This window comes from Pinus tabuliformis, chromosome X (genome assembly GCF_031772625.1).
Source record: "Pinus tabuliformis cultivar Carrire ecotype Pingquan chromosome X, CPIR1, whole genome shotgun sequence".
Taxonomy (NCBI): Eukaryota; Viridiplantae; Streptophyta; class Pinopsida; order Pinales; family Pinaceae; genus Pinus; species Pinus tabuliformis.
In genome coordinates, this window is record NC_142308.1 from 1,316,906,470 (window position 1) to 1,316,921,756 (window position 15,287).

General features: G+C 35.4%; 1 long non-coding RNA gene across 1 annotated transcript; it reads right to left on the minus strand.

Annotated features, from left to right (window-relative positions):
• Window positions 1-6,008: 6,008 nt before the first annotated feature.
• On the minus strand, window positions 6,009-6,795 carry LOC149144938 (uncharacterized). Its single transcript, XR_016265285.1, has 3 exons — window positions 6,665-6,795; window positions 6,365-6,471; window positions 6,009-6,243 (listed from the first exon to the last, which is right to left on the minus strand). It is a non-coding gene; the product is annotated as an uncharacterized LOC149144938 (long non-coding RNA).
• Between the last annotated feature and the right edge of the window lie 8,492 nt (window positions 6,796-15,287).

Here is a 15,287-nt window from a genome sequence, read left to right on the forward strand (position 1 = left end):
ATTTTCCCTATCAGAGAAGCTAATGGAGATGCTAGAATGAAGAATATAAGCCCTATTGCCCTTCCTCACTTCCAACAATGTAAACTTTGAAACAGGAACTGATACTGTTACCCATTTCGTAGAGATAGCAAAAAAATGACCCGATTTTCAAAAGTGGTGATGCAGAATACACATGTTTTTTTTAGAACATGGTTTTTGGAACTTTAATTTTTTTTCATGTTCAAGGATGAAATCAAGTTTTATAATGGTAGTGATTTTCATGCTGATTTTAAAAAGTGAGTATTCTGCATCACACCATTTTTTAAAAGATCTATTTTTTGACTTTTAATTTTCTAGTGTGTGAAATGTAAAAAATTATTTTCTAAATTTGATAGTTTTTTAAGTCGTCATTTTATTCATATTTTTTTGTTCTCTATCTTAATTTTTTTTTTTTTTTTAGGGGGGTTTTTATTGTTTTGCGTTTTTAAATTAGAAAGTCGATAGTTTGAATTTTAGATAATCTACATATTTATACATCCTTAATTAATTTTTCAATCCACATGAAATAATTGTTTCTAAAAAACAACATTTTTTAACAATGGACATAAAAATAACCATTTTTAACATAAATATAACAAAAAGACTAAACGTTTTGATAATTTTTTGCTAGAATTAACATGTCAAAATCACAATTTTTATACAAAAATATTAACTAAAAATGGTCAAATAATAGTTTTTTTTATGAATTTCATGTCAAAAAAATAATAATAACAACTTCTTTTTTTTCAAAAAATAATAATTAACTTAAAAATCAATGCGAAAATCACAGTTGTGCTCTCTCTTTCTTTCACATACCAGACTCTTCATGGAAATTTCACCTCTTTTAAACTTTTCCAATCTGAGATTAGCTTCTTATCACTTAAAGCACTTGAAATATTTGTAGGCATGAGCTCAGGTGGAGTTCATTCACCAATGTTTTTTGAAGATACACCATTAAGACTCTTTGGTCCAGAAAGATTCACAGAAATTTTCCTTGATGCCATTTTCCTAAAAAAAAACACATAAATTAGTAAATAAAAAAACATATTAACTTAAATTAACAACAAAAATATGCCATAAATTTTTTATTTGTATGATCAGAATTGCCCAGCCACCTCTAACGGGCAGGCGGGTCGATGGGCGAGCGGGAGTTCAGGTGAGGGATAATGATACTAAGTGCAGAATTAGGCAAGTATGGGCGAGCCCCTACCCATGCACCCCCACAACCCCCTGACGACTACATTGAAGCCCCGACCCCATTAACTTATTCCTCTCAAGAGAGATCTCTTGGCTGGATTCACTACACATTAATAATTAAAGTAACACGCCTGATCCAATCTCCAAAAATGATGATGATGACAAATCCCTCGATATGATTACCAAGTTATTGTACTCCCTGCATCCATCAAATCTGTGTTTTCTCTTTGTTTCGCTCGCCAACTCTGTATTTCTTCGTGGTCCATCTTTTGCATGCCACGCTAGATGTTTGTTTTCAGCTGAATTTTCTGTTTGAACGAAGCTTCCTAAGCTTCCCCCCCTCCCCGGCCCCCCTCCCCTTCCCTCACCCTACCCCCTACTGTCCCCCCACACTCCCGCGCCCCATCCCCCCTCACCCCCCGCCCCCGCCCCCCTCCATCCCCCCAAACCCCCGCCCCCTCCCCCCCCAAACCCCCTACACCCCCCAACCCCTCCCCGAGGGAGTAAACTTGTTTGAATAACAATAGAAAAGGTGTTTGGTTTTTTCAATGCATGGATAGAGAGTGATTTGTTGTTGATATTTAAGTAATGATATTTTGTTTATGATTGAATTTCAACTTAATCTTTAGGTCTTCCGTTGTGATAAGAACACACATGTTTGACATCATATTCTAGTGTAAAAATGTTGTTTCTACATTGATACATAGCTTAATCTCAAGTCTTTTACAAGCAGTTAAAGTGCCAAAAGGCACATGCAAGGGAGGTTGTGGGCTATTAGCTATAGAGCAATGAATACTACCATAGAGGGACACAACAATCACAAAAGGAGTCATTTGTGAGGAGATAATTGAGACTTAAGTAAATATGGATAAGTAGGTGGCAATCTAAAACAACTTAACATATCTTCCTTATTGTGTAGAAATCAATTTTAGTAATGTGATTGCGTGCATAAAATGAGTAAATATTTCCTTCAAACTTAAATCATTTAAACATCAAGCTTTGCATAGATGGTTTGTTTATTGAGTTATCAACATGAATAGTGCATGGTTTATTACCTTTTGCAAAGATTGGCCTTTGAATAAATTTTGTATGAAATGTTTTGACAACATTTATCCTTCTATTAAAAATGTAAATATTAGAAGATATACTTCCATTATTTTGGAGTTCCACCTAGGTTTCCATTGTGTCTTTTCTAAGCCATTTTTCCTTCAGTGTAAGCATGTGTACAAATTTATTTATTTATTTATTAGAAAAAGTCAGAACAACAATTAGAAGCCCTGCTTCACTCTAACAGTGATAATCGTAATAATTAGAAAATATGATGGTATTCAACCTTGATTGAGGAATCCCCATGTATGGTCCATGTATTAGATATAGAATATGGATATGCAAGCATTGAGAAGTTTCTGTGTGATTGGAGTTTCGTAATGAAGTGGCAAGTTTTCTATGAAATTGTTTGAAAATGAAATAAATAAATAAATAATAGCCAAAGTTTTCACATCTACTTTTTCATTTTGATTTTAAATCATCTTTATATGATTTTTAAGTTGGTGTTTTTGGCTCATTACTTTTTTATTATGTAAATAAAAATATTGGTTTAACGCTTAACGACGATGGCTTAACGTTTGTTCAACCCAACCCTCAAGTAGTGTAGTATAAGCTTCATTTGCCAATAAAGTTTAACAATTTTCATATATTGGTTGAAGCGACCTCGTGTGTGTCCAATTTTTGGTATCTAGTCCGCCCATTTAGTGAGAACCTCCATCTCTGAGAGGAGATGTCTATGTGGTGAAGCTTCCCCCTCAACACATGTGAGCTCTTCTTGAATGTGTCCTAGTGTGAGTTCATGATAACACGATGCAAAATCCTTCAAATGACGGTGCATGCAATCATTTCCCTTGTGGGCCCACTCTTGATAATACACAACACCCATTTGAACTCTTGCTCTCTAACGAGGCATGGGAAAAATATTAGAGCACTATAAAATCCTAGGCAAAGGACAAGACAAACTAAGGAAGTTCAGTGAAATGGATAGGTGCCATGTTAATCAAGAACCAAAGCACCATCATAGTACCCTCCCAAGGAGTAATCCTGGAAAGTCAATTTAGGAGGAGGGGGAGGAAAGGAGGAAAACCCCAAGATACCAACCACCAAGAGATACCAGAGCGGAAACTTATAGAGAACACTCAAGGAAAGGTGAGCATAAAGCATGATAAGCTAAACGGAGGGAGGGAAAAGCACCATGGTTGAGGAGATGGGATGCTCAAAGACATGACAGGCAAAGGGAAGCCAGGAAGGAGAGCAAGAGCCAATGACAACATGGGGGAAAGATCACAAGAAAATGCATTGGGGAGGAAAGGGAGAGAAGAAAAGTTGTAAAATCAATCCTTTGAGTAGACCAAGCACCGACCAACCTACAAGAGAGCAAAAACAAAGAATTGAAACCAATTCTGAATTGCAAGACAACATTACCAATTCCATGTCATTGTAGCAAAGTAGAAATGGAAACAACATCCTCAGTAGGTGGAGATGTTGTCTTTGCAAGAAAAATTCTAACAATTAAAACCACATTCGAGTCAGGTTGGGTGTCTCACCATCCCAAAACCACAACAATCCCTAAGTTCTCCAACCTCGTCGACCCCTATGAGACTCTCTCCATAGGAAACACTTTTATGAATTGTTGCAGACTAAGCGCCATGGGAGATAATGCACTTCCATTATCATCACACAAGTGAGAAATTGAGTATTACACATACTAAATACCAAGCAACGTAGTTAATACCAAGCAACTTAGTTCTAATAGCATTATCATTATGAGGTAACAAGTGATAATGGTTGCTCACTTGCCAAATGTCTCACCATTAAAACATTCTTTGAGACATATTGTCACATCTCTCAATCAATCGGCCACATAAGATAGCAATAACCCACCCCTTCCTTTTCATAAATCACCCCATCCAAAAAACATTTTATATATTATTGATCCACATCATTAGTTAATTTAATATTTTTATTTTAAAATTAACAAAATTATATCTATATATATAATTTAAATATTTAAATATTAAATTTTTAATCCGATTAATTTAAAAAATATTAAAATTATAATTTTTTCCAAAATATTTGGTAAGTTTTCGTTACGCTAAATCCATTTTTAAACCCAAACCACTGCTCACACGGGAGTACTCCACTAAAGAAAGGATGAGAGGGGACTCAACTATTGCTGTCTTTACTTTATAATATCTCAAGGCCGCGTGACCTAAAAAGTCAAGACAATTCGCCAAACCTGTAAAAATGGAATTTTGGATATTGTGAAGCACACTTTTCATCATATGTGACAACCACTTGCAAACAAAATCCGACATGGAAAGCTGGTGGTGAAAAATATACCATATCTATTTGTTTATTTATTGGCATACTCGTTGTTTATTTATTTAATTTTTTGGCATGTTTGATTTTTGATTTTTTTATTTAAATAATTTTTGGCATGTTTGTTGTTGGATATTTAATAAATTAACTGTATCTCGGATATCACCACTCATATTAGCTCTGCTTCTGCCATTCTCATGCACTGCCTCATTATTGAACCATCGTCATTATTGAACAAACGTTCAGCCATCGTCATTACTGAACAAACGTTAAGCCATCGTCATTACTGAACAAACGTTAAGCCATCGTCGTTAAGCCATCGTCATTACTGAACAAACTGTATGAGACCCGCCGCCGGTCGGGCGGGGCGGGGCGGCCCGGGGCCCCGGGCCACCCCGCCCCGCCCGACCGGCGGCGGGTCAATTCCCGGAATCGACCCGCCAGAAGTCATACAGTTTTAACGCTTAACGACGATGGCTTAACGTTTGTTCAGTAATGACGATGGTTCAATAATGAGGCAGTGCATGAGAATGGCAGAAGCAGACGTTTCTGCATATGCAACTCCCATGCCCTAACTCATCCCTGTCTCTATTGTCTGCCTACCGTTATGCCATATATACATTTAATATATTCATGCCTGTGCACATATAGATTTAATATATTCATGCCTGGCCGGGTCGTGGAACCCCTTGAATCCTCTTCCTCTATTTCCTCTCTTTCAAGCGAATATTGCAGAGAGTAACTCTGTGAGAAAACTATTCGCCGGCCTACCCTAATGAATTTATTATGACCGAGTTTTTCGCTGAATATTTTGAGAATCAGCAATTTAGCTAAAGATACCTTTTCGATAAGTAACTTCGGAATTGAAAAACTTAATGGAGCTAAAGAAGCTTATGAGCACTTAGCTTATGTATATAGCATTGCTTTCAAATAATTAACAGCGCCCGTGTTTATTGCGAAATATTCGAAGAATTAGCAATGTATATAAAAATGCCCGTCCATGAGTTACTGAAAGTGAAAGTAAGTATAGATAGTAGTGAAATCATATAATTTTTTTGGTTGTTTTCGGATGTGATAAAAAATTGTTAAAATAACAAATTTATAGAACATAATTTATATTTTATAAATTATTTATTTAAAAAATAAAATAAAATTATTTATACATTTAAAAATTTATTTTAAATAATAAAATAGGATAATCTTATAAAAACAACACATATCATAAAAACATATAACAATGAGGCTATAAAGTATAGGCTGTAAAGCTGGAGACAAACAAGTATAAATGTTTGCGTTTTGTTATATCCGAATCCGCATTGCATTATATGATATGATAATATACTCAGAATTATCATTACCCAAAGTAGGTATATTTGAACATTAGATAACAGAATGGAAATCATTCGCTCAGTAGGATTTTATGGAGGTTTTATTACCCAAATACTCATAAACCAACCACCATTCTGATCTCTCTACACAACGGCCTATTATGTTCACAAGTTTTCGATGTCAATTTCGCCCACAAACTTAAGTTCATTCAGAAATTCTTTCATTCCTTGCATAAATTGTAAAGATATCTTTTCGACATCTACTTGGCTTCTTGAACAAATTATAAGGATAGCTTTTCGACTGCTGCTACGCTTCTGTTTGGAGTAGTACCTGAGAGATTCAAAGTAATTAGCTTGAATATGGTCTTTATATTACATCCAAAGCTTCAACAACGAACAACTCACCGGCTAGACTATTACAATGAATGATATCATAAATTAAGCACTAATACCTGTATATCATCACGGAAATTTTCTGTTGCAACTGTCAGTGTTTCCATGCTAAATACTATTGGCTGACCCTGCCTAATATGCGAGGCTTGCTCGGTTTCCCCGCGACCTGTATAATCAAAATATTTAAGGGGCTACATCAGAAACCTCACAAGCTATTGGTAAGTGATCCGTTGAAAAACACATGTAATGATTCTGTTCGGACTATTAATTATTTTTCAACAATGATAAAAAACAGTTTCAAAAAGAAATTAAAATAATTGGGCTGGCATAAAAGTGTTTCATTACAGACCATTACAGACCATTTTAGCGAAAAACTGCAGACTGGCTCATACCCTCTTCTCGCCTTCCCAAATTTTTTGGAGTTGCAACCACGCACACCAACACCTAAAATTATTGGTATTTTTCCTGAAGACCTTTTCGAGTGGTTAGCAATGTAATTAAATGCTTCCAATTTTTCGCCGGCCTACCCTAATGAATTTATTATGACACCGAATTATTTTATGGCACATTGCTTCATTTAGTTGGCTACAGACAGAAGTTTTCTCACAGAGTTACTCTTTGCAATATTTGCTTGAAAGAGAGGAAAGAGAGGAAAGAGAGGAAGAGGATTCAGGGGGTTCCACGACCCGGCGAGGCATGAATATATTAAATCTATATGTGCACAGGCATGAATATATTAAATGTATATATGGCATAACGGTAGGCAGACAATAGAGACAGGGATGAGTTAGGGCATGGGAGTTGCATATGCAGAAACGTCTGCTTCTGCCATTCTCATGCACTGCCTCATTATTGAACCATCGTCATTATTGAACCATCATCATTACTGAACAAACGTTAAGCCATCATCGTTAAGCATTAAAACTGTATGACTTCTGGAATCGACCCGCCGCCGGTCGGGCGGGGCGGGGCGGGGCGGCCCAGGGGTGGTGCTACGGTCGCGCAGTGCCACCCCCGGGCTGCCCCGCCCCGCCTGACCGGCGGCGGGTCGATTCCGGGAATCGACCCGCTAGAAGTCATACAGTTTGTTCAGTAATGACGATGGCTTAACGACGATGGCTTAACGTTTGTTCAGTAATGATGATGGATTAACGTTTGTTCAGTAATGACGATGGTTCAATAATGAGGCAGTGCATGAGAATGGCAGAAGCAGAGCTAATATGAGTGGTGATATCCGAGATACAGTTAATTTATTAAATATCCAACAACAAACATGCCAAAAATTATTTAAATAAAAAAATAAAAAATCAAACATGCCAAAAAATTAAATAAATAAACAACGAGTATGCCAATAAATAAACAAATAGAAATGGTATATTTTTCACCACCAGCTTTCCACGTCGGATTTTGTTTGCAAGTGGTTGTCACATATGATGAAAAGTGTGCTTCACAATATCCAAAATTCCATTTTTACAGGTTTGGCGAATTGTCTTGACTTTTTAGGTCACACGGCCTTGAGATATTATAAAGTAAAGACAGCAATAGTTGAGTCCCCTCTCATCCTTTCTTTAGTGGAGCACTCCCGTGTGAGTAGCGGTTTGGGTTTAAAAATGGATTTAGAGTAACGAAAACTTACCAAATATTTTGGAAAAAATTATAATTTTAATATTTTTTAAATTAATCGGATTAAAAATTTAATATTTAAATATTTAAATTATATATATAGATATAATTTTGTTAATTTTAAAATAAAAATATTAAATTAACTAATGATGTGGATCAATAATATATAAAATGTTATTTGGATGGGGTGATTTATGAAAAGGAAGGGGTGGGTTATTGCTATCTTATGTGGCCGATTGATTGAGAGATGTGACAATATGTCTCAGAGAATGTTTTAATGGTGAGACATTTGGCAAGTGAGCAACCATTATCACTTGTTACCTCATAATGATAATGCTATTAGAACTAAGTTGCTTGGTATTAACTACGTTGCTTGGTATTTAGTATGTGTAATACTCAATTTCTCACTCGTGTGATGATAATGGAAGTGCATTATCTCCCATGGCGCTTAGTATGCAACAATTCATAAAAGTGTTTCCTATGGAGAGAGTCTCATAGGGGTCGACGAGGTTGGAGAACTTAGGGATTGTTGTGGTTTTTGGATGGTGAGACACCCAACCTGACTCGAATGTGGTTTTAATTGCTAGAATTTTTCTTGCAAAAACAACATCTCCACCTACTGAGGATGTTGTTTCCATTTCTACTTTGCTACAACGACTTGGAATTGGTAATGTTGTCTTGAAATTCAGAATTGGTTTCAATTCTTTGTTTTTGCTCTCTTGTAGGTTGGTCGGTGCTTGGTCTACTCAAAGGATTGAGTTTACAACTTTTCTTCTCTCTCTTTACTCCCCAATGCATTTTCTTGTGATCTTTCCCCCATGTTGTCATTGGCTCTTGCTCTCCTTCCTAGCTTCCCTTTGCCTGTCATGTCTTTGAGCATCCCATCTCCTCAACCATGGTGCTTTTCCCTCCCTCCGTTTAGCTTATCATGCTTTATGCTCACTTTTCCTTGAGTGTTCTCTATAAGTTTCCGCTCTGGTATCTCTTGGTGGTTGGTATCTTGGGGTTTTCCTCCTTTCCTCTCCCTCCTCCTAAATTGACTTTCCAGGATTACTCCTTGGGAGGGTACTATGATGGTGCTTTGGTTCTTGATTAACATGGCACCTATCCATTTCACTGAACTTCCTTAGTTTGTCTTGTCCTTTGCCTAGGATTTTATAGTGCTCTAATATTTTTCCCATGCCTCGTTAGAGAGCAAGAGTTCAAATGGGTGTTGTGTATTATCAAGAGTGGGCCCACAAGGGAAATGATTGCATGCACCGTCGTTTGAAGGATTTTGCATCGTGTTATCATGAACTCACACTAGGACACATTCAAGAAGAGCTCACATGTGTTGAGGGGGAAGCTTCACCACATAGACATCTCCTCTCAGAGATGGAGGTTCTCACTAAATGGGTGGACTAGATACCAAAAATTGGACACACACGAGGTCGCTTCAACCAATATATGAAATTTGTTAAACTTTATTGGCAAATGAAGCTTATACTGCACTACTTGAGGGTTGGGTTGAACAAACGTTAAGCCATCGTCGTTAAGCGTTAAACCAATATTTTTATTTACATAATAAAAAAGTAATGAGCCAAAAACACCAACTTAAAAATCATATAAAGATGATTTAAAATCAAAATGAAAAAGTAGATGTGAAAACTTTGGCTATTATTTATTTATTTATTTCATTTTCAAACAATTTCATAGAAAACTTGCCGCTTCATTACGAAACTCCAATCACACAGAAACTTCTCAATGCTTGCATATCCATATTCTATATCTAATACATGGACCATACATGGGGATTCCTCAATCAAGGTTGAATACCATCATATTTTCTAATTATTACGATTATCACTGTTAGAGTGAAGCGGCGCTTCTAATTGTTGTTCTGACTTTTTCTAATAAATAAATAAATAAATTTGTACACATGCTTACACTGAAGGAAAAATGGCTTAGAAAAGACACAATGGAAACCTAGGTGGAACTCCAAAATAATGGAAGTATATCTTCTAATATTTACATTTTTAATAGAAGGATAAATGTTGTCAAAACATTTCATACAAAATTTCTTCAAAGGCCAATCTTTGCAAAAGGTAATAAACCATGCACTATTCATGTTGATAACTCAATAAACAAACCATCTATGCAAAGCTTGATGTTTAAATGATTTAAGTTTGAAGGAAATATTTACTCATTTTATGCACGCAATCACATTACTAAAATTGATTTCAACACAATAAGGAAGATATGTTAAGTTGTTTTAGATTGCCACCTACTTATCCATATTTACTTAAGTCTCAATTATCTCCTCACAAATGACTCCTTTTGTGATTGTTGTGTCCCTCTATGGTAGTATTCATTGCTCTATAGCTAATAGCCCACAACCTCCCTTGCATGTGCCTTTTGGCACTTTAACTACTTGTAAAAGACTTGAGATTAAGCTATGTATCAATGTAGAAACAACATTTTTACACTAGAATATGATGTCAAACATGGGTAAGGGGGGGTGGGGGGGGAGGGGGGTAGGGGGTAGGGTAGGGGGTTGGGGGCGGGGGGGGGGGCGCGGCCGGGGGGGCAGGGGGGTAGTGGGGGGTAGGGGTTGGGGGGTGGGTAGGGTAAGGGTAGGGGGGGGTGGGGGGTGGGGCAAGGTAGGGGGTAGGGGTAAGGGTAGGGTGGAGGGGGGTAGGGCGCGAGGCCATGGGGCCGGCGTTAAGGAAGGGGGGGAGGAGTTGAGATTGGAGGGGAATGGGAGTTAGGGGGTGGGCTTATGGGGAGGAGAGTTGTAGGGTAGGGAAGGAAGAGTTGGGGAAATGGTGCATGGGTGGGTGAGTTGGGGGTAGCAAGGGTTGGCGCATGGGTAGGGCAGAAGGGGGAAGAGAGCATGGGTGAATGGGAAAGATCGGTAATGGGTTGGGTGAAGGGGGCACGACGACAGCCTACCCACGGTTATTGGGTGATTGAGTTTGAATAATTGTTTAAGACAGTTTATATAACTGATGTATGCATCGTATCTTCAAATAAAATTAATGTTTTCCATATTTTGTTAAATGAGAAGTTATGAAGCATTTTTATGTTGTTGGATTATGTCTTAAGTATGATAAATTTTATTGTTTAAATATCTACAATGCAATATCAAATTAGAGATATAATGTCTGTTTTATTCAGTATACAAATAAAGACTTTTGAATTCATTCAGTGATATAATTTGTTCATATTGTCATGTTTTTTTAGTTTTATAGTAAAAAATTTCAATTTCTTTTGTATCTAGCATGTTGTGGTTGAAAACATGTTAAATTTATACTTAGGAAAGAAAAATGATATTCTACCAGAAACATTAATGTGTTTTTTCCTTAAAATTTAACTTTGTTTGAGACATAAAAAATTGGTTTTATTAGCATTTTTTAAAAAGTTTGAAAATTGACCCTAAAAAAAAAAAATCATTATTCCAGTATCAACACTTTCGTTTTGAAGCTATATTTTGCACGAAAATTTCGTAGTAAATTTCGTAGTCACTGCCATTTTTAAAACACGTTCAAAATTGACACCTAAAAAAAAAAAACATCGTTCCAGTATACACACTTTTCGTTTTTAGCACTGTTTTTGATGTTTTTTTGGGGTTTTTTGGCCAGAGTTCCCGTTTTGAGTTTATAGTTCCCGTTTCAAAGTTTACATTGTTTTCCATGGATTAACCTCTAAGGACCCTTATACTTTTATGTTTAAGTTTGTTGTTGTCTGTTGAACTTCTGACTATACTTCTCATGACCAGAAGTTGAACTTATTCCCATATACCCTTAAGCATGCAACAATGTGTTGGCTTATGGGCGTACCTGGGGCTAACATCACTACCTGGGTTCAAATGTAGCAAGCCTTTAACAAAACCTACAGGGACTATTGTATGTCTAAATAAACCCAAGGGGAAATATTTAGAATGACTCTTATACCTTATTAATCCCTAGAAGACTATGAGGAAAGATTCTAGCTCAGTTATAGGAGGGCCAGATGCAACATAGTTATTGATCAGACGAGAAAATTACCTAGTGCCAATTTTTTTGAGGTAGCAAAAAATCACTCGATTTTGAAAAATGGTGATTTGGAATACACCTTTTTTTTTTTAGCATATTTTTTCCATTTTAAATCTTTTTATGTATCAAGTATGAACAATTTTTTTAAATGTTAGTGATTTTCATGTTGATTTTGAAAAGTGTTGATGCAACATCAACACATTTTTTTAGAGGGCTTACTTTTGACACATTTTTTTTTTTAAAGTATCAAGTGTGAACATTTTTTTTTGTTACTGATTTTCATCTTCATTTTCAAAAGTGCTGATTAGCATCAACTCTTTTCGATTTAGAGAGCTTAATTTTTACACCTTAAATTTACTAATAAATTAAGTGTGGATAATTTTTTTTAAATGTTAGTGATTTTCATGTTAGTAATAAAACATAACAATAAAAAAACAAAATTAAAAAAAAAAACATTTAAAAATATTAAAAAATTAAAATATTTAAAATATTTTTTTTTCAAAAAAATTAAGAAAAGAAAATTATAATTATAAAAATATTTCAAAACAAAATTAAAAAAAATGCATTAAAAAATTGAAATTAAAATTAAAATATATTTAAAATTAAAAATAAAACAAAAAATCTTTAAAAAATAGAAAATTAAACATTCAAAAATATATATATTAATAAAGAAAACCACTCCCCCCTCCACCTGTCCCACCCCACCCCATCTACTCCCTCTCAATCCCCACTCCCTTGCTCTCCCTCCTCCCATACTCCTCTTGCCACCCCATCCCCTCCCTCGCTCCTCAGCCCTACCCTCTCCCCTCCCCCTCCCTTCCCCACAAATCATCGCCCCCGCCCCCCAACCCCCAATGGGTGTGTGGGGGGGGACGGGGCGCGGGGAGGGGGTTGGGAGGGGGGGGGGGGGGGGTGGGGCGGTGTGCGAGGAGGGAGGGGGAGGGGAGAGGTTAGGGTTGTGGGTGGAGGGAGGGGAGGAAGGTGAGGGGAGAGGAGAGGAGGGGGTTTGGATTGGGGAGCGAGGGGGTGGGGACGGAGAAGGAAGTGGTGGGGTCGGGCAGAGGGATGGTGGAGGGGGAGATTTTTTATTACTATTTTTTTTAAATTTTGCTTTTTTTATTTTTATTTATTTTTTCTTAAATTATATATATATATATACATACATATATATATATATATTATATATATATATATATATATATATATATATATATATATATATATATATATCTCTATATATATATATATATATATATATATATATACATACACATACACATATACATATACATATACATATACATATACATATACATATCTTTTTTATTTAAATTTTTCTTTTTAATAAGTTAATTCTGATTTTTTTTACATTTTTATGTTTATTTTTGTTTTTTAACTTTTTTTTTATATATTTTATGATATTTAATTTATTTTTTGTCACAAATCGTCCCCTTGACACCGCTGGCTAGTTGGGCCTCACGGTGGCTGCGGAATTTTTATTTGTTTGAAGTTTTTAATTTTATTGTAATGTTCTATTTATTTATGTAATTTTTTTTATCTTATTTTTTAATTTTTTATTTTTTTTTTTCGTTTTTTCCCCTTGGAATAATCGTAATTTTCATTGATATAAGAAAATTACCTATTGTAGATGTAGATCATGTGAGGCTACTGCCTATCAAAAAATAAGTATCAAAAAAGATCAATGATTCTCCACGCAAGGAGAATATGTCTTTTGTGTTGTTCATAAGAGATTAAAAAACTCCTCGCGAGGAGGGGGGGGGTGGGGGGGGGGGGGGGGGCACAAGGAGGGAGGGGGAGGGGAGAGGGTAGGGTTGTGGGTGCAGGGAGGGGAGGAGGGGGAGGGGAGAGGAGAGGAGGGGGGTTGGATTGGGGAGCGAGGGGGTGGGGACGGAGAAGGAAGTGGTGGGGTAAGGTAGAGGGATGGTGGAGGGGGAGATTTTTTATTACTATTTTTTTTTGGATTTTTTTTTTTTTTTTTTTTTTTAATTTTAATTTTATTTTTAAATTTTGCTTTTTTTATTTTTATAATTTTTATTTATTTTTTCTTAAATTATATATATATATATATATATATATATATATATATATATATATATATATATATATATATATATATATATATATATATATATATATATATATATATATATATCTTTTTTATTTAAATTTTTCTTTTTAACAAGTTAATTCTGTTTTTTTTACATTTTTATGTTTATTTTTGTTTTTTTAACTTTTTTTTTTATATATTTTATGATATTTAATTTAATTTTTGTTAGAAACCGTCCCCTTGCCACCGCTGGCCAGTTGGGCCTCATGGTGACTGCGGAATTTTTATTTGTTTTAAGTTTTTAATTTTATTGTAATGTTCTATTTATTTTTGTAATTTTTTTTATCTTTTTTTTTTTTAATTTTTAATTTTTTTTTTTTCGTTTTTTCCCTTGGAATAATCATAATTTTCATTGATATAAGAAAGTTACCTATTGTAGATGTAGATCATGTGAGGTTGCTGCCTATCAAAAAGTAAGTATCAAAAAAGATCAATGATTCTCCACGCAAGGAGAATATGTCTTCTGTGTTGTTCATAAGAGATAAAAAACTCCTCGCAAGGAGTATAATTGTCTGTCATATATATACAACTAGTAAAGTTGAAATATACAAAATATGTTGATAAGTTAAGAAAAAATTTATAAACATGAGAATCAAGCTCCTCCTAAGTGAGTTATGCTGTGCAATCCATGTATGGACGGTGGTAGTACTAATATTGTGCATCATCCCTCTGCTCTTGGATCATCCATGTACCACGAGGCTGGATCACAACTTCCTTGGATAGATGATTGATAATCTGGTTGTGTTCCCTGTAGATATGGCGACAAACAAAGTGATCAAAATGTGAAATAATTCTATGTGCCTCTTCTAAAATACGTCTCAGAGAATATGTAGAACAATTTGATGTATTGTTTATCTAGTTACAAACCATTTTGGAGTCCCCAAAGATTTGAATCTTCCCGCATTGCTTCCCCATGGCAAAATGTAGGAGATGTTTTAGAGTGAGCAGCTCTGCATAATTATTGGTACCCCTTCCCAGACCCATTTGAATTTTATAGTAGTGAGAGTCAGAGAGGTATAGTAAAGCACCCCCCCGACAACCTACTTCCTGTGTAGAGCCATCGACATATGCCCAAGGGTATTCTCGATTGATGACCTCACAGAGAATAGTCCTCATTTCATTATTTTTACCCTTTTTTTCTTTTTTCTTTTTTTATGTCATCGCTATATATTTTTTTTATATTTGATTTTTTTTGTCATGTGTTATCACTTGTTATTA